The sequence below is a fragment of the Ictalurus furcatus genome, chromosome 18 (assembly GCF_023375685.1).
Source record: "Ictalurus furcatus strain D&B chromosome 18, Billie_1.0, whole genome shotgun sequence".
NCBI classification, from domain to species: Eukaryota; Metazoa; Chordata; class Actinopteri; order Siluriformes; family Ictaluridae; genus Ictalurus; species Ictalurus furcatus.
In genome coordinates this window covers 11,111,582-11,131,867 of record NC_071272.1, presented here as the reverse complement: position 1 = coordinate 11,131,867, position 20,286 = coordinate 11,111,582, and the positions used below count along the sequence as shown (strand labels likewise).

Genomic DNA, 20,286 nt, shown 5'->3' with positions numbered 1-20,286 from the left:
GTCAAAATGTCTCAGATCCTTACGTTTGCCCATTTTTCCTGCTTCCAACACATCAACTTCAAGAACTGACTGTTCACTTGCTGCCTAAAATATCCCACCCCTTGACAGGTACCATTGTAACGAGATAATCAGTGTGATTCACTTCACCAGTCATTGCTTTTAGTGTTATACTTACATACTTCATTACTTCCTAGAGTATACACTGCTCTGGCATTGAATAAGTAAAAAACAAACAACAAAAACAAAAGGTTTTAGTTCTAGGTGTTGGTAGTGATGATGATGATGACGACGACGACGACGAGGGGTGTGAGCGTCCTCTAGCGGCTGCTATAGTGTACTGCTATCAGTGTGGAGGAAAGACAGAAAGAGACAGAAAGAGGGGCAGAGAGAGAGACGAGTTTATCTTGTGTTGTGCCAGCAGCAGAGAAACAGCTCCACATTAAAACCCGGGTCGCTGCACTTCAGCTCAGAGTCTGACACGCAGGCAGTACAGTGCGCTTTTAAATCATTAATTGACCCAGAACCAGACCGGATTCACAGTCCTGCATTACTACATTACTGCTCTACAGCGGGGAAAGGGTGAGTGCATGCCTGGCTGTTTTTTTTAAACATGGATTTTGATCCTAATGGATATTTAACGTTAGCTAGCCTCCTTGCTAGTAGGCGTCTGAGCAACACAACAAATCTCAAACCGAGATTAGCAGACCAGATTGCTAACTAGCTCACTAGATTAACAAATACAACACAATAACCTGGATTTTTTTTGAACGAGCTAACTAGCAGCAGCCGCAGCAGTAACCGGAAGGAATCCATGTGGATTGAGGAAAGCTAGATATGAGTAGCACTGCCGGGAGCTGCAAGCTTAACACTTACCTAACTGTCCAGCTGCAGTTTTAAATGACTCGAGATTAATAACAGATAGTTTCATAGTTAGTAGAAATAACTAGACTAACTAGCTGTCTGTCAGCGTGGTTACTTTTCTTTCCTCCCTGTGTTAACATTAACTGGTTAAACGGGTCTAAATGAGCTAGCACTTAGCTAGCGAACTCTAAACCGTTACACAACCTCGACTTTACTTTTTACTGTTCAGTAAAAATAACTGACATATTAGAAGAATATGGTTATAGGTTAGGTTATAACCGCCCCGTGATAAGTTTGTATCTGTATAGTAGCTGTCGAGTTTAGCTCCTAGCACCTAATTTGCTAAGTTAGATAGCTTAGCAAGGTTCACATTTAGCTGTGTTTCAAAATGAACCTGAAGTAATTATCCTGCTGGGGAACCCCCCCCCCCCCCAACACAAACCATTACAGAAATTCTAATGGTTTCCACTACAAATACCATTACAAACCATCAGCTGTTAACCATTAAAACCATTACTACTATTGGTCCTTAATGGTATCCATAACATGTCACCAATAAAAGGCAACAAAATACCAGTAGAGACCTGTTACAGTTTCCATTAAAACCAATACGAATCCCATTAAAACCAAAGAAAGGGTATAGCAGAATATAATGTCTAACAGTTATTTAAATGCTTCACCTCAGGTTTGTTGTGTGTTTCCAGTTGTATTGTATTGTGTCCTATACTCTCAGAAATAAAGGTGCGAAAGTTTCTTGTCGCTGAGGTGGTTCTGTTTAAAGAACTGTTACAGCAGGTTTAACTGCAGCATCCTTCTTCTTCCTCCTTCTTCTTCCTCTTCTTCCTTTTCTTCCTCGTGTACATGTTCAGGTTGTCCCCTTAGTGGAACCTTTAACGGTTAAACAACACTACAGCAAGGTTTTTAGAAATATAAGAACCCCAAACTTCTTTCGACACACTCAAAATAAAATATAGCTATATATATATATAGTAAATGGTCTGCACTTATATAGTGCTTTTATCCAAAGCGCTTTACACTGTGTCTCATTCACACACCAATGGTAGCAGAGCTGCCATGCAAGGCGCTAACTTGCCATCGGGAGCAACTTGGGGTTCAGTGTCTTGCCCAAGGACACTTCGGCATGTGGAGTCATGTGGGCCGGGAATCGAACCTCCAACCCTACGATTAGTGGACAACCCGCTCTACCACCTGAGCCACAGCCGCTCAGATATCTATCTATCTATCTATCTATCTATATATATATGCACATGTGTATATATCTCGTACAGGGTTTTGCAGAGTTTTTTTGTGATTGTTGCAGATTGTTTTACTTCTTTTCTTTTGCAAAATTTGCGTTCAAGTCGTTTTGTGCTTTTCTCTGTGGGAAACTACTTGAATTCACAAAATCGCAATCGCACCAAATTGTTTTGCATGGTCTTTCACTGTGATGTTGGTTGGTAAATGAGACCTTTTAGCTGTACTCATGTTCAAGGAACGTGAATTGAAGAAGGCTTTGGCTGAATGCACGTTGTAGTGACGTCACGTAACGCGTTTTTGGCCAAAATCTGCGGTAATTCAAAAAAATTGCAAGCTCCTCCGAATATTGCGGCGTTTGCTGGATTTTTCTGCGATCGCAAAAATCACAAAATCCTGGAGCGACTGATTATTGTACTTTTTTTGTTTGTACGTTTAGTCCGTGTCTTTCACCTGGAAGCATGAATATAATGTACATTTTAAAAATGATTTCTTCAATGAGTGCTTCTGAGCGTTAGTGTTGTGGACAACAATACAAAAGTAAAAAAAGCAAATTAGTTTGTCATTTTGCAGGAAAATGAAAAATGAAACCCTGGCTTTTCAATTTCAGCTTATGTGGAAAAATTGTTCTATCGCATAAAACGTTTGCAAATAAAGCACCGTATCCATCCTGTGTGTTCAACAGAGCAAATCCAGGGAAGCTTCTGGGGAAACTGCCGCATCTCGCTTCATTCTTTTATGAGCCAATTATCCAATTGCGTGATCTGTCTAGGCAAAGTCACATGATTTATATATATATTTATTTATTTTTGGATTCTTGTCAAGGAATTAAGGTAAATGTGTTTTCATTGTAGTTGATGCGCATGCCTTCTTATCGAATCATGTAAGGGTTTTTATTTTTTTTTGTGAGCATTTTGGAGATTTTATTCGCATCTGGTGTTTCCATGGAGTGCTTTTTAAATGTTTTTATGCGATGTCCGAAAACACAGAAAAATACGTGGATGCAAACGGAGCTAATGACTCGTCCTGTACTAGTCTTGTGCTCGTCCAGTAAAATGCGTTCTAGAATGTTTGTCCCGCCCCCTGGGGTGGTATTGCTTTACAGTAGCAGATTATTAGCAGTAAACATGGTTCGTCTGTGTGTTTTTGACTGTGTGCCTTCCCAGATACTCTTCCCTTTTCCAAGTATGCCTTGGTTGGGGGGAAAAAAGGCTCTTTTTTTTTTTTTTCTCTTGTGGTATTTTTTTGTTGGTTGTTTTATTAATAGAATTTCTGTGATTCAGTACTTCGATCTCTAAAAGTCAGTAATGTAATTTTATACCACACTGCAATTAAATGCTGGAATCTGATTGGTCAGAAGGTGTTTGTTTTTGTTTTTTTGTTTTTTTTGTATAACATCACGGCTCGGAAAGTAGTTCTGGCTGTAACGTGAATGATATTTTGATATTAATGCACTTGTTCCGATCCGTTATTCTTCCTGTAGTAACAGCTCATACACAGGGACTTGTACGGCCACGTAATCTAAATGTAATAAACAGATTTAAAAATGGTGTTTGTTGACAAATTGATCCAATTGGGATCATTGATGTGGTGAGGTTTTTTTGTTAAGACGCATTTAACGTATGTGGAACGAGTTTTGGTTGTAAGCACTTTGTAACAGTTACGATGCGTCGCGAAGTTTACCAGCACAGGAAAGTCTTCAAGATGGGTTTCTTGGTAAAATGACAAACTGTGGAAAGGGAGAGAGAGATGGAGAGAGAGAGAGAGAGAGGGAGGAAAAAAGAGAGCGAAGTCTGGTGAGGGAATGAGTGTTTATCGCGGCTATAACAAAAGCAAGAACAGGAAATAACTTGTCTCTCGGGTGTTCAGCAACATTAAATCTAACTATAAACCGTTAAAATGTGTGACTTGGCGTTCAGTAACAAATCAAACATTGTAATCACTGTGTTCTGAGTGGAATAGCACACTCCAGACTGTTATACCCAACACTCATGAACCTGCGGCTCTCCGTCACCAACCGCGCCGCTGACGGTCGAGCTCGGCTCAAACGCGTATGGCGTAACTCCACAAACACACGGGAGATAGTTGTTTTTACGATATTTAGGATGCAGCTTGTTATAAAGAACATGCTGTAAAGTTTAACTGTGTCGGGAAACATAAAGTTACAGCTTTACCTCTGATCATTACAATGTGTTGACACTGGAGACTCATTCCAAAAAGCACTAACTAAACGTCTCCTCAATGAAAACTTAACAACATACAAGTTGCTGTGTAAGTTGTTACTATAGAAACAATAGCGTGTTGTAGGAACCTGCTGCCTTAGGGAAAACAATACAAACCTGTGTATTAGAGACTCGGGTATATCGGATACCTGATATACCCGAGCTGTTGAATTTTGTAAATAAACTAAAAAAAAAAAAGAAGGACCTATAATATTCAATATTAGTTTGGACAACACTGTAATATTCCTTTAATGCGGAGTATTCTTGCGATCAGTTGTTTGGTAGATTTAGGGGTGTGCACACTACACTATGTACACTATGAATCCCGCTTTCTCACAAAAAATAATCCCGACAGCTGTCTATCATGTGACTCTGTGACCTGGTCCATGTTTGATATGGAACAAGAAATAAGACAATAATGTGGACGAAGGTTTTGACAGGAAGACAATAGCTGCGTTTACATGGACAACAATAATCCACTCTTAATCCGATCAAGACCATACTCTAAGAAACTACCATGTAAAGAGCAATTTTTACTTACCTTAATCTAATTAAGGTCATAATCGAAGTAAGCAATAATCCAATTAAGACAGGTGGAGTACTCCTGTTTTAGTCGCATTATGGACGTGTAGTAGTGACATGTAAACACCTTAATCACATTATGAACGTCGTGTGAGAGTTTTCACCGCATTTTGCAACAGGACACGATCACACACGGCAGTTTTACATTTTACGGCGAACAAGAGAGTTCGGCTGTGTCCCAAATCGCATACTTTCCTACTATAGGCCTGTAGTGGGGAAAAATACATGTATCTCGGCTACTATATAGACGGTAGCTCCGCGATTTGGGACACACCCACCGCTTCAAGCAGTTGTCTATTAGCATGTATAGCATGACAAATGCACTTAAAGCGTTCGTTAAAAAAAACACCCAAAACTGTATACGGTACCATGACGAAGACGAACTGTATGTTGATACGTGAAATTCTGGAGGGATGTCGGAAGGCGTGGCGCGGTGACATAATGACGCGGGCTGTTAATCTAATTATGTTCTAAAACATGTAAAACGGGAGCATGACAGGAGTATTCTAAAAGCGACTCATGTAAACACCTTTATCACGTTATTATCTTAATCAGAGTAAGGTCAATAATTAGATTACTGCTGTCCATGTAAACGTAGTCACTGAGGCTTGTCTGTTCTGCAAAGAGTGCAAAGAAGTAGCTGTACTAAAGCTATTCTTATTACATTTCTTTAGGGCTGCAACTAACAGCTATTTTAATAATCGATTAATCTGTCGATTATTTCTTTGAATAATCGATTAGTTTGGATTAAAAGGCCCATTTTTACAAAAAAATTCTGCATTTTGAAAAAACATGTTATTTCACATTCTGCACGATGTTGTCCTTCAAACATTGTGCAGATTGAAGGCTATGAAAAAGGTATTAAATGTATCTATGTGGACTATGCTATACATTGTGCAAAGAATTTTTACAAATATTATTATATTTTGAAAACAAAAACAACTGATTGTCCACAAGCTTTAAAGCAGAAGATAAATCACTATATTAAAATGATAAACTATAAAAAGAAAAGCACAAACTAAGTGTTAACTGGTGAGAGGTTGAATGTTCTGCAGTAACACACATTCAGTCGTCTGAACACAGTAACGTTCTCCTCTTTTGGGCGACCTGGATCGTGTGCTTTTCCCGCAGCAGCTCACTCTGAGACCTCCGTTGATTTTCACGTGTTTTATCGATAGAAATGCGTTTTTCACCGTCGTGAAGTGACGTCACTGACGGGGTTATCCACAATCACAGACCCGGATAATCCATAATGACATTCATTGTCCATTATTTTAATTACTGATTATTATCGATTAGTTGTTGCAGCCCTACATTTCTTATAGCAGCATTGTTATTGTGATTACATTTTTCCCTCTCGCTCCTACACTAATGGATGAATAATGGATCAACTGGATTCAGGGAGCTGCTGCGCATGACAGCAAATACATTTAATTTCCTTTCAGACTCTCATAGGCGGTTTCTTAGTGCTGTTCTGGCTAGTTGCAGAGGGTTCACCATCCATCATAGGAATGTGCACAGGGAAGACTGCGAGTGCCAAAAAAAGTTGGCGATTGGGAAATCTTGGCTAAAGTTGTGTAGAACGTGTCACATGTAGAACGATAACAAGCACAGCATAAGATAGATGTTAGATTAAGAATTCTGCGAGTATTGGTGCTTGCATTTTCACTGGAATTAAATTTCTGAATAAATTGCGTATTCTATTTTTTAGCCTATTTAATCGGTATCGTTTAGTATTTGATGATGGTCAGGATTATGTTTTACGTTTTTGGATTGATGTTTGTGTTCGCACGGCTTTTAAAACCGTGCGCTGATGTGACTTGCGACCAAGAAGATAGTGTTGAATGTTACTGTTTTCGTATCATTGTTTATATCCTTAGAGAAAATAAAATACTATGTAATATCGCGATGTAGTTTTAAAGGGATAGTTCATACAAAAATGAAAATGCTGTCATCATTGACTCATCCTCATGTCGTTCCAAATCTGTATGCATTTCTTTCTTCTGCGGAACACAGAAGAAGATATTTTGAAGAATGTTGGGAACCAAATAGTTTTGGCGCCCATTGACTTCCATTGTAAGGACAAAAAAACACAGACATTTCTCAAAATATTTTCTTTTATGTTCCACAGAAGAAAGTCAGTCATTGTTTTGGAACAATATGAGGGCGAGTAAATGATGACACAATTTTCATTTTTGAACGAACTGTCCCTTTAAGTGTGTAGTATCACCCATCCCTAGTCACTCTGTACAGGATTTCAGAGGTTTTTTTGTGATTGTTGCAGACAAAATGCTTGAATTTGCTGTGGCTTTTTTCAAAATTTGCGATGCAATTTCCAGAGAGTTTTGTGTGTATGTTATTGTTGTTGTTATTATTATTATTATTATTATTATTATTATATTTGTATTTAGTTATTTAGTTATTTTCCGGAAAACTACTTGAATTAGTGAAATTCACCAATTATTTCACCAATTAATACAGAAATGTATTCTTGTGATCTAAACCCAAACCTGACCGCTGAGTGTACATTTTGGGGTCATGATGTCGGGTCACTGAGGTCAGGTCACAGTGTGTTTATAACACAACGATGTCGCTTTGCTGTTCTGGTTACGAGGCGGCCTGAGAAATAATCCTCAGCTACATTAAGCACTGAACACTTGAAGTGCTGATGAAGTAAGGAGAGTGTTAAGGATTTTTAAGTAGCTTATAAGACAAAGATAAGTTGGTAGAGGTTTGAGTTTTAAACCTGCTAAAGGAAATGGGTCATGTAGCACAGACAAAGCACACTGTCCTCAAAGCGTTTAAGTGCAAAATCAAAACAGGCTGTAAAGCACTTTAAGGTCTTTTTTTGGATGGCAGAATCTGTATCAAGTACCTGTTTTTTTTTGCAAGCACGCACACCAACGTTTGGACAACAACAGAGGTTCTCACATTTCTTTTATCCGGAAGGCTGAACGGGTTAACAAACTCAACAGTGAGAAAAGACGAGCTCTTTGAATAGACACACACACACACACATATATGTATATGTGTATATGTGTATATATATATATATATATATATATATATATATATATATATATATATATATATATATATATATATATATGTATATATATGTATATATATGTATATACACACGAACGCCTCTGCCTAGTTTGTCCCCTGGGGGGGGGCTAGAAATGAATGGCTCAGATTGGAGAAAAATCAAACGCAGCCTTTCAATGAAGAAAGTGAAAATTTTGTTAGATGCCAGAGGTAACGCAGTGGAAGACCTTGAGTCAGTAATGGAAGCTTACAGACTGGCTGAGGTTATAGCTCGGGCCTGTAAGAGGTGAACTTTGAGCCTGCGTGGTGTTTTTCTCTGCATGCCTGTTAGAGGATACGCAGTTCTTTCATACTGCACTTCTGCACTGAAGTGATTTGGTTCTAGTTAGGTCAATACTTGCGTCCTCACCATTTTTATCCTCTTTCAGAAGATGACCAAAACGTAGAGCGTGTCGGGTACAGCGCTGGGAATATTCTGATCATGTTTTCCCGAGGGTAACACACCCCAACCCCCCCCATCTTTGATAGTCTTTTGAAACCAGATGACCTCAGACGGCCTTCCAATCTGTAGCTCTGCTAATACTCTTCCGCTCGTGCTGTGCAGCACTACAGGGTTTAGCCCTTATGATAACGGGGAAAGTCCGCCGTGAGCAATCAGAAAAATTGGACAGGGGAGAGGGAATCCGAACACTCTCCGAGACTCCCACTGCTTTCCTTATAACTCTCTATCTGTCTCTCTCATGCTAGCTGTCTGCTGAACACAGCTCTCGGCTCCACGTACTGCTGGAAGTTTATTTATAAAAGGCTGTTGCATAATGGAGAGACAGGAAATCATTTGAATCTGCATTGCTCCTGTGACGATCGGGGCAGTTGAGGCCCCACGTAATGAGCTTTGGTTCAGAAAACTGACAAATGTATCATTTTTACATAACGCTATAAATGTTAATCAACCGGTTATAGTTTGGTTTCTTTTCATTTTTCCCTCTCATTTTTCTTCTCTTAAGGATCGTAATTACTAGTAGGGCTGCAACTAACCATTATTTTGAAATCAATTAATCTGTCGATTATTTCTTCGATTGATTCGTTCGTTGGATTAAATGTTTGTTTTCTGGTTGTTGTTTTTTCCCACAAAAAACCATTTCACATTCTGCACAATGTTGTCCTTCAAACATTGTGCAAATTGAAGATTATGAAAAAGGTTTTAATAAAATGTAAATGCTGAAAAAGAAAAGCACAAACTAAGTGTTAACTGGTGAGAGGTTGAATGTTCTGCAGTAACACACATTCACTCGTCTGAACACAGTAACATGTTTCTTTATTCTGTAAATGTACAACACTTCTTATATTTCTATACAATTACATGTTCTAACCCTGTTACAGTTACTGCTCTCATAAAAACACTGTTACTTTAGTTTCTAAATATCGCTAAATATAGCATCAAACAACATATCTGATCAAAATGAATATTTTAGTCAGAGTTATTGCACTTCCTTTCTATTGCACGCCGTTTGATTGACGCGTATGCGTGGACTCGCGCTCATTCAGTGAAGTGTAACGGAGACTCGCTCGCTGTCAGGATGAGTCTTTATGTTAAATGGAAATACTGGTGTGAATTTCTAACATTTACAGATAAGGATATAAAGGTAAACATGTCATTTCTTCGCTGAAGAAAACATGTCTAGAACACATTAAGCAGCACACGCATCTGTCTCAGCATCTGACAAGACAAGCCACGTTAATACACTTACGAGTTTGTTTGAAGCGCTTAATATAAAACATTCTCCTCTTTTGGACGACTTGGATCATGCACTTTTCCCGCAGCAGCTCACTCTGTGACCGCCGCTGTTTTTCACATGGCTTTATTCATAGGAATGCGTTTTTCACCGTCGTGAAGTGACGTCACTGACAGTCACAGACCCGACTAATCCATAATGAAATTCTTGTCCATTATTTTAATTATTGATTAATTTTTGCAGCCCTAATAACTTGTATTGTTCACTTGCGCAAAATGAGCTTAATTACCGTGCATGCATCTTTGGTGATTAAGCTAATATTTACAGTGCAGCATGATTTGAGTTATATTGATATTACTAGGGATGGGTATCAAAACCCAGTATTAAACTGGCCCTGGTGCTAAATTCTGAAAGACCATAGTATCGATAAGCTCTGACACTTTCGGTACCGGAGAAATTAATAAACTGTGTTTCCTATTTACTGCTACGTAAATGTTATCTTGCACATTTTATCTCACCAATAATTTCTAATTTGAAATAATATTAACACCTCCTAAGTCACATAAGTCTGCATTTTCGTTATTCGCAATCCAGAAGTGAGATCTCTTGTGCACGCAACAGTGAGCGCGTGCACACAACACGAAAGCTCCCGTTTAATACACAGAGTGAGGATGGTGGAGAGAAGCAAATGTTCAGAAGCGTGGTTACACTTCACTAGGGCTGATGCAGACAGCGCTCGTTGCCACAGGTGAAACAAGATTTTTGCTTGTAAGGGCAGAAACACGAGCAGGCCGTCAAAGCATCTTTCAAAAGTGCATTATGTGCAGACAGAAATAAGAAGTTTTCCACTGCCTAGCTAGCGTGTCTCTGGTTCCCCATCTACGTCAGGTGTGTATGCTAGCAGCCCTCCCAAATAACGACGACATACAATCATCGCATCATCCAGGTCTCTAACTGCGTCACATCTCTGACAGCGTTCATCTCTGACATTAATCCGACATCTTTTTGCTCATTAAAGTCCTGTTGAATCGACGTTGTTCACACCATTTTAAAATAAATGTCAAATAATTGGTTTGCTTACCTCACGTTGATTCCATTCGGGTGAGACGACATTACGCAGCCAACATATTTTCTATTTGTTTTAAAAATGATTATCGTATTTATTTAACATTTCAAAAAATAAACCAACGTTAATGCTGTTCTCAGTTTATTTATCTTTTTCATAAAGTACCGGGTCGATAAGCAGTGTTGGTAAGAGTAGTAATACTGTTAAAACTTTAACGATACCCATCCATAGAGATTACTCACTGTATTGGTTCTATAGATGTACATCCATTTTATCAGGTCAGTTTTCTTAATTCTCTGTACAAGTGAATGCGAGGAAAATGGTGACATGTAATAGTGTGAACATCCGTCTTTCAGGTCATACGACAGGCGTTACGATACAATTATCAGTACGTTTACATGGACAACAATATTCCGAGATTAGCCTGATGAAGATGATACTCTGATTAAGAAACTACCATATAAACAGCGATTATTGATGACCTTAATCCGATTAAAGTCATACTCTGAGTAAACACAAATGGAATTAAGACGTGTGGAGTATTCCTGATTTAGTCGCATTATCGACGTGCATTACAGACATGTACACACCTTAATCACACTATTAACATCGTGTGGGAGTTTTCACCGCATTCTGTGACAGGACACGTACACACACAGCAGTGCGCGACCTTTTGACAGTAAACAAGAGCACGGCTCCGTCCGAAACCGTGTACTTTCCTACTATATAGTAGGAGAAACACATGTAAGTAAGTACACGGTTTGGGACGCAGCCCATGGCTTCAAGCAGTCGTCTATTTGCGCGTATAGCATGACAAATAATTAACTGCACTTGAAGCTTTCGTAAAATGAAAAATAAAAACCTCCAAAACTGTATACGGTACCATAACGAAGACGAACTTGATACGTGAAATTCTGGAGGGAACGTTGTACGGCGTGGCGTGGGGACGTGATGACGTGTGCCGTTAATCGCTCTATGTTCTATAACATGTAAAACAGATACATGAAAGGTGTATTCTAAAAGCAACTCATGTAAACACCTTAATTGGAATATTGTCTTATTCAGAATAAGGTCAATAATTGGATTAATGCTGTCCATGTAAACGTAGTCTATATTAAACAACAATCAATCCGATTCACTCCTGATTCAGTAATGATTCGGCTCAGTTCTGTTCAATTTAACATGCATTGACGTATCCTAATTTTGACTCTTCGATAAACAACCATTTCAAAACATTTCTTCACCATCTTTTTGTCTGAGAAGTGGTGCTAAGAGATCGTGTCCTTGCAAGTAATGTAACTGCTTAATTGCTTCAGCTATTTCCTTTGAATGTTTGGAAGCATGTGTTGGTGAGTGCTGAAAGATACTGCTAAAGCAATTGTAACCTGCTGCACCGATTAGCTGCAGGTTCTCCTTGGGTTAACGTTACTCCTGCCTCCTATTCCCACCCATGTACCCAAAGCTCCACCCCCAGAACCTGGCTCGTGGAGTTCAACTAGAATGAGCCTTAGCAAGGACCATCATGGAATCATTTTTAAGCACACACTTCTGACTTTTTGCTCATGCTGATTTCTGAGAATGGTCAAGACTGCTTTCGCGTTCCCTTTTCCCTAATCAAATCTATTTGCAAAACTGGTCATTCAAACAACGATCAAAGCTTTATGTAGATAGTTATTTATTTATTGTATTTACAAAACTGTCCAGGAGCAGTGTCGCTAATTCTGTGTCCAGCTTCATCCCCTTCAGCAGTAATGAATTACTCCATCTTGTAAAATCGCTGCCGGTGTTTATTCGGATTTTACCGCTTTTCGTGGTTTTTTATGTATGTTTTTTGCTCATAGGAGAATTATCTGGCTGCGCTGGGAGCTTACCCATTTCTGTCTATATGTAATATAATTATAATTTTTTTTTTTCTCAATTGCAGGAAATTGTTTTGCAGTGATGTTTGTTGGTAAATGAGGCCTTTTAGCTGTACACATGATGACATCACATGGTGCATTGTCACACGTCTCCTTCGAATATTGCTGTGTTTCCATGATTTTTGCATAAATTTTCTACGATCGCAAACTCCTGGAGGAACTGTTCAATTCTTACTCCTTAAGTGCTTTCCGATTTTTGATGGCAGTATGGTCTAGGCTTGTAAACCGAAGTGGCTGATGCTGCACATCGAAAAGTGTTGAACCGATTTTCTGGTTTGTATCATGGTTTTTTTCCACTTTACTCCTGTACGTTACAAAACAAGGTAGCAAATCTGTTTAGTGTAATCGTTTAAGCACAGTATTTCGAGGAGATCTACATGTCCAATAAACTGGAATTAGGCTTAGTAATGCTCTTCTCGGTGTTTGCTGTTTCTCATTACTGACGCGCTTCCGTGATAATAGTGCTGGCCTTCAAAACGGCACTGAGCTTCAGCCAGGAATGCACCAGCTTCGGTTTTATCTCCATCCACGAAGCTGTGATAAGCCTTCACATTGTCTGCTCTGCCCCCGTTTTTACAATCGGTTTGATGTGAGATCATCGCCATCAGGTCTCTTCCAGTGTAGGCAGGTGAGCACGTTCTTGCTTTTTTTTTTTTTCTTTTCTTTTCTTTTTTTTCTTCCCTCTGCATAATAATAAAAAAAAATTGCGTTGGCCCATCGCATAATGTAGCGTTTTCTTCTCTAATTAATGTTTCTTGATTAGTTGTGGCAGAATGCTGACATGATTTTAATTGCTCATCAGTAATTAAAAGCATCTTTTGTATGAACAGGGCCTTTCAGACATGTGGAGATCTGAAGTCTCACTCATGCAGAGTAACGAACGGAACGGGCTCTGATTTGCAGAACAATTGCTTTTACATCAAAACCTTCCCAGAGGTTTAACACACACCGCACAGATTTCTTCATTAATGGTTTTTTTTGTGTTTTTTTTTTTCTTCCCCTCATGTAAAACATCATGCAAAAATGGAGATCCTTTTTGCATGCTTTGAAGGAGTTTACCGTTAGCGCTACAGTTGCTCATGAACATAGTTTCTTCTGAGAAATCAAGAATCGACATCCGATATGTTAGATCTTGATGGTTTGCGTGTCTGGTAAAGCACTTAGCACCCTGCTGAAGGCTATGTTAAAGACTTTTCTCAGTTGCGCTTTATCTGTTAAGCCTCACGTAATAGTATTGGGAGATATTTGAAAATGCAGACATGCTGCTCAGTCCCATGATTTGTTTGCCTGGAAATCTTTCTGACAAGGCTAAAAAGTGGTAGCTAACATGTAAGGAATAATAATAATACGTTTCCTAGTGGAGTGGTGTGATACCACTCTGTACATCTCTTGTACTGATCATTTCTGAATTTAATATTAAATAACCAATAACTAATATTGTGTTGCTAGCGTATTTTTAAAAGAGTTGGTTCTTGGTCTTAGACTTGACTCGAGGACTGTGATGTTATCTCAAGATCCTGGGCTTCTGACACAATCTCCCTTTTACCCACACTAGTGAGAGATCATTGAATGTTAGGCCTTGTATAGCAAGCGTGATTTGTCCCAGTCTTTAACTGTCCAGATTCCTGATCTTGGCTGACAGTAGTGGAACCTGATGTGGCCTTCTGCTTTTGTAGTCCACCCACCTCAGGTTTTAACATGTTGTGCGTTCTGAGATGCTTTTCTGCTCACCATGGTTGTAAAGAGTGGCTATTTGAGTTACTGTAGACTTCCTGTCAGCTCGAACCAGTCTAACCGTTCACCTCTGATCTCGCTCAACAAGACATTTGTACATGCAGTACTGCTGCTCGCTGGATGTTTTTTGTTCCCCCCAACCCCCCTCCCCCGCACCATTCTGTTAAACTCTAGAGGCTGAGGCCCTGTTTACACTAGTGCGTTTTCGTTTTAAAACAGCGCTTCGACGTTTAAAATGAACCTCGTCCACACTGGCGTTTCCGCTGTTTTTCAGAAACAATCTCTGTCCACGCTACACGACCGAAAACATGTCACATGACCATTCATGCACACTGGTCATGCGCATACAAGTGTAAACAGGAAGTTGGTTGCTAGTCACCAGCAGGCACACCAAACCAGCGTTCCATGTAGGGCTTACACCGCTTGAAATGAGATTTGTTGCTGGTTGCTCTAATCATAGCTCGCCTCTTACGCATGTAGGCAGCTGCAGTATTTAACTGAATTTAACTGAATAAACAGAATTTAACTGCACAATGGCTGCTAAGAATGACGACCAAGCCAGCAAAGCTTGCGGTTCAGTCTCCGTGGTGTTGTGTATACGATTAAGGTAGCGTAATGGTCATATGGTAGGGGATTGACGAATCAGGGAAGGATACACAATAATCCAGAAGAGCCAATCAGGGAGCGAATGTGGGCAGCCATGCCTTCATTTTCAAATTTCTTCATTTTGGTCTGTTTACACTGAAACGCGAGCCTGGAGTTTTCAAACTAAAACGGGGTCTTTGACACTTTCCAAAAGTCTCCGTTTTTGAGCGTTGAAAATGCCGGAGTAGTGTAGACGACAGGCATAACTGTACCAAAAGTTCGTTTTTAAGCGAAAATGCACTGGTGTAAATAGGGCCTGATGTGCGTGAAAATCCCAGGAAATCAACAGTTGCTGGAAAAACTCAAAACCAGCCCATCTGGCGTCAACAGCTATGCCAAGTCACTGAGATGACGTGATGTTTGATGTTGGATGTGAACAATGTTGGATGTGAAGCGCTTGAACGAATGAGCGTATGTAACAAAAAAAAAAGAAAGGCAGTGCCAAGTAAAAAAAAATGACATGTCATACTGGCGTGTCAGAGTGCAGCACTGCTTAGCCTAATGTAGGTAGTTGTTTAGTTTAGTTCTGGTCAGCAAAGCCAAGTTCAGTGTCTTTGCTGATGGTCGTGTATGATAAACTTAGAAGGCCAAAGTGTTTTCAGTGTATTCTCTTTGTGGTGAAACGGAGGTTGCTGTAGTAGGCGGATCCAGAGCGAGGGGGTTGAGAAATGTCTTTGCAGCTGGACACAAAAGGCATGAGAACCACCTCAGTATGGATCTTGAACAGGTAGGTGTTAACAGACAGAAGTGCGTTTTCTTCAGTCGGCAGTGAGGTAACAGTCTGATCATACGCCGTGACAAAATATCTACCACGAATATCCACTAATATCCACATACCGTACATACAAAAGCACTTTCTATATCCTGTGCTGCCGTGATAATCTTCAAGCGCACCTGCTTGACTTCCTGGTCCCCAGGTGCCTGCTAGCGGGCGTTCAGGCCCATAGCCCGAGAGCGCCCATGGCCGCAGCTCATGTTCTGTTGTGCTGGAAAGAGTAATTAATCTTCAAGAAGAGCATGCCAAAGCGAGGGACTGCATAACTGTTTGTCTTCATCGCGGGGGCGCTGCTGAATCCTGGCTGCCCTCAAACACCCTGCCCCCCCATCCTAACTCACATTGTCCAAATGATGCCATCTGGTCATCAGGTTTCTTTCCTCTTGTTTCCTGTAAGCTCTTCAGAGGCACAGCTCGTCTTCATTATTTTTAGACAGGACTCTGACTGATCTGTATTGGGTTAAATTTGCCTTTTACATTTCCGGCTAGGCGGAAAAACAACTCAACCGGTTGTTTATATATTTGACTGTATTAAAATGTGGCTATTGAACAGGTGTACAAACCTGTAGGTCCTGTTTATGGCGAATGAACCAACACTAGACTAGCCTCGGCATGCTGGACTTCCATCAGTTGTACGTGATTTTATCATGCGAATGCGAAACGGTATTGGTTCTCTGACAGAACAGGGTGTTAGAATTCAATTTGTCTTCTGTATCTAACTGAGTAAAATGCCTCAGTGCCTAGAAGGCTGCTATCCTGATGAGTTTCACGGCTGAAATGTGAGTCCGCTTTGTGCGTTTCTCGCGCCTCAGTCAGGCGTGTAGGTTCCAGGAGACGCACCCTCTTTACTCAAAGTCACAGGAGTGTTGATGTTCAGACTCCTGGCCAGCACATTATGTCAGAAAGAGGTACTGGAAATATTAGGCATGTGTTCTGAAATTCATTGTATGTAACGGGATATTGACCGCCATTCATGCCAGGGGTGTAACGATACGCTGCATCATATCATTCGATACAATGCTCTTGAACTGATACATGTGGGAATCGAACAGTGCATTCAACAGACACCTGGCTGGTTCAAATCCCGCCTCAGCGGAGTTTATATGTTCTCCCTGTGCTTCGGGGTTCCCTCCAAAGAAGTGTTCTAGGCTGATTGGCATTTCTAAATTGTCCATAGTGTGTGTGTTTATGTGCGCGTGATTGTGTAATGGGTTGCCACTAGGGCTGCAACTAACGATTATTTTCATAATTGAGCACAAACACACCAAAATATATATTATTCATTTAGGACTGTAGTTTAATTTAGTGCTTTTTGTGCATCCATAAAAATAGTGCATATATACTTAAACTAATACATACGTTTATATTATATAATAGTATTTATGCATTATTTTTATAAAAGGTAATGTTGACAAACAGTAAACTGAAGAAAGTCATTGTCGGTAAGTCTGGGTGTTGGGCTAAAGCTAGTGGTGTCACATTACGTGCGTGTGACGTCATGTGCCGTCGACTAGGAAGTGGGTTATACTTCCGATTAGTAAAAAACTAGTGTTCTATTTGAGACGATATTACCTTTCTAAAATTCATACACTAGACGGTAGATTACACAGTGCATAGTGTAAGTGTATAGTACGTCATTTGGGACACAACTTTAGTATTTACTTTCCGAGGCGTGTTTTTGGAGCAGAAGTAATGTAATGAGTAAACATGCCCTGTGTCGTGCGCAGACCAACTAGGTCGATAAGATTCATCGACAACGATTTTCACAATCAATTATTATCAATTTTAGCAATTATTTGTTTCAGCTCTACTTGCCACCCCGCCTTGTGCCCCAAGTTCCTTGGGATAGGCTCCCGGCCGGGCCGCGACCCTGTGTAGGATAAGCGGTATGGAAAATTGATTTGTGGATGTTTCTTGTCAGAATTACAAAACTGGCTGAATGGTGCACACCCACAAACGACAACATTAGTGCTCGTTACATGTCCAGAAGAGACAGACTACAAGTGACATAAGCAACGTGTGTCTTGCTAATATGAACTCAGGGTTGAAGTGCACCCATTATGGTTTTTCAGATATTACCTTTCAAGTACTGTGTCATAGAGCTGTTTCTGAATGTAAAAACGTCTGCAAAGTTTAAAAAATCAAAGCGCACGACAAAGAGTTATTGACTCCCAAAAGAAGGAAGCGATTCTGAACAGCTTAAACGTGTCGTTATTAATTCCAGACTTACTTCCTGTACTAACCTATGTAGGTTTGTAACAAAAAGCCCCGCCTCTGATCTTCATCGGCTGAAACTCGTTATGGTAGTGGGTGTTTCCTTTTTGAACACACTGACAGCGGTAGACCAATCACAACAGACTAGTACATCTGTCCAATCAGAGCAGAGTATGCTCTCTGAAAGGAGGAGTTTAGAATGAATCTTTTAGAACGGATTATTGAACGAGTCGTTTGTGACACTGGGGGGGAAATGGTAATGCTGCAATTTTAAATTATGAGCACATTAAAGTGTTTTTTGACCTTGGATGCATGTAAATCTATTGTATGAGACCTTTAAAACAAAATTAGGCATGTTTCAAAGCCATAATAGGTCCACTTTAATAAAATCCACAAGCTGTAATCTGAAAAAAAGAGCATACTCTTTTATCTCAATGGGGCGTTAATACGCTAACATACTAACGTACTATTTTCTCGAAACCAGGATGCAAAACTGAAAGGGGGGGAAGAAAATTCCATTTTAACAACATTTTGACACAACCCAGTACACACCCTTTCATTATATACATGCCCCCTGTTTCACCCCGCCATCATCCTTACTGACGAGTGTACAATAGCTCTGCAGCGATTTCAGCCCACCGTTCCCCAGGCTCGTCTCTCCACCCTCTCCTCCGTGCCTCTCAAGTCTTTATTCAGAGACCTGTTCAGACTTGTTTTATATTTGCGCCGCAGTATTAGAGTTTGAATGAGTCGTCTGTTGTAAATGGGACGCTGATGAAATGCCTTTAGGCTATTTATTGGCAGCATCATGGTGGCTTGTTTTCTCACCAAAGCTGCTGCTGCCTTTTGTCCTGCTTGTTCTGTCTGCAGATGCAGTATTTCAGAGGCGTAGCAGGAGACATTTTATAATGTATAAGTAAAGAAGAAAAAACAATGAGGTGTGCTATTGCTGGAAAATAATCCATGATGCAGCGGAGGAGTGTTTGGTTTTTTTTTTTTTTTTTTTTTTTAATAAGAGTTTAACAGCACAATGCAGTTTTGAAATTATTATTATTATCTGAACAGCACATAGTGGTTTAATAGAAATTTTACATTATTTAGGTTTAATAGACAAGTTATAACTTATGTTAGAGCAGCTATAAACATTTGTTCCTTCCTTTTTCTTACACTGGAGACTCCTTCCATGTTCCATAAATGTTAACTAAACATCTCCTTACAAAAAGCTCTACCCTATCAAAGATGAGACATGTTTTTTTATTTGTTAACCAAAATGTTTCTTTCGATAAGCACCGATTGTCCGCCACGTGAGAACCTGTAAGCGAGCTGTTACTATAGAAACGCTGACGTATTAGAACAAGCACGCTGATTATAAACCTGTGATTTGAGTTCCAGCCTGTCAGAGGTGCTGTTCTAGGATTTTTCCGAGCAGTGAGAGTCGAGAATTCAGCACTCTGGGCTATAACATATATAAACGTATATAAACTAGAGATGCACCCATACTAAATTTCTCAGACGATACCGATAACCGATTATTCAGAGTGTTATCGGCCGATAACCGATAGTTCTGCCTTATTAAATTCTTTTAAATTAATAATAATTAATTCCACAATTCTGAAGGAAATGCAAATAAAAAATTTATTGTCTCCATTTCAACAAGTTGTTTCCCAGTAACTGGTGTCATAAACAGAAAACACATTACTCAAATTAGCATTAACACATGAACTAAATTCTGAAGATTAAAGTAAGATTTCTTAACTTATTGAATGTTATTCATTCATATTAACATTGACTGAAATCTAAAAAAGCTCCTGTTAGTGTCACATTCACTCACCACAAACAAAAGCATTTCTATTTCATCACTGAACATCAAACTGGTAATATATAGGCCTAATATAAACCTTTTTTTTGATGATATTAACTCATTAACATTAACTGCATATGAAAATTCTGCAATATATACCTTTTTACAACTCCTCTCCATTTAAATCTTTCAGTGGTGTACTGGCCCTTTAATTCAGAACGAGCAGCACTAGTAGCGGCGGCGGGGGGGTTGTGGGACTCTTTTTTTTTTTTTTTTTTAACTGCCACACAAGAGACATCATCTTTACAAAATCGATGTGTTTTCCCGCCCTCTTTTTTTGACAGGATATAATCGGCCCTGATCATCGGATGTTTTTAAACTATCGGCCGATTGTGGGGGAAAAACAGCCTTTATCGGACGATACATCAGTAC

The 20,286-nt window shown here is 39.7% G+C and overlaps 1 protein-coding gene across 2 annotated transcripts in view; it reads left to right on the top strand.

The window, feature by feature from the left end:
• Window positions 1–211: 211 nt before the first annotated feature.
• Window positions 212–20,286, top strand: part of ndst1b (N-deacetylase/N-sulfotransferase (heparan glucosaminyl) 1b) — an 88,174-nt gene continuing 68,099 nt past the window's right edge. For both annotated transcript variants that reach the window (XM_053648595.1, XM_053648596.1), the window contains exon 1: window positions 212–579. The gene's annotated coding sequence lies outside the window, so the exon portion shown is untranslated. The remainder of the gene's footprint in view (window positions 580–20,286) is intronic.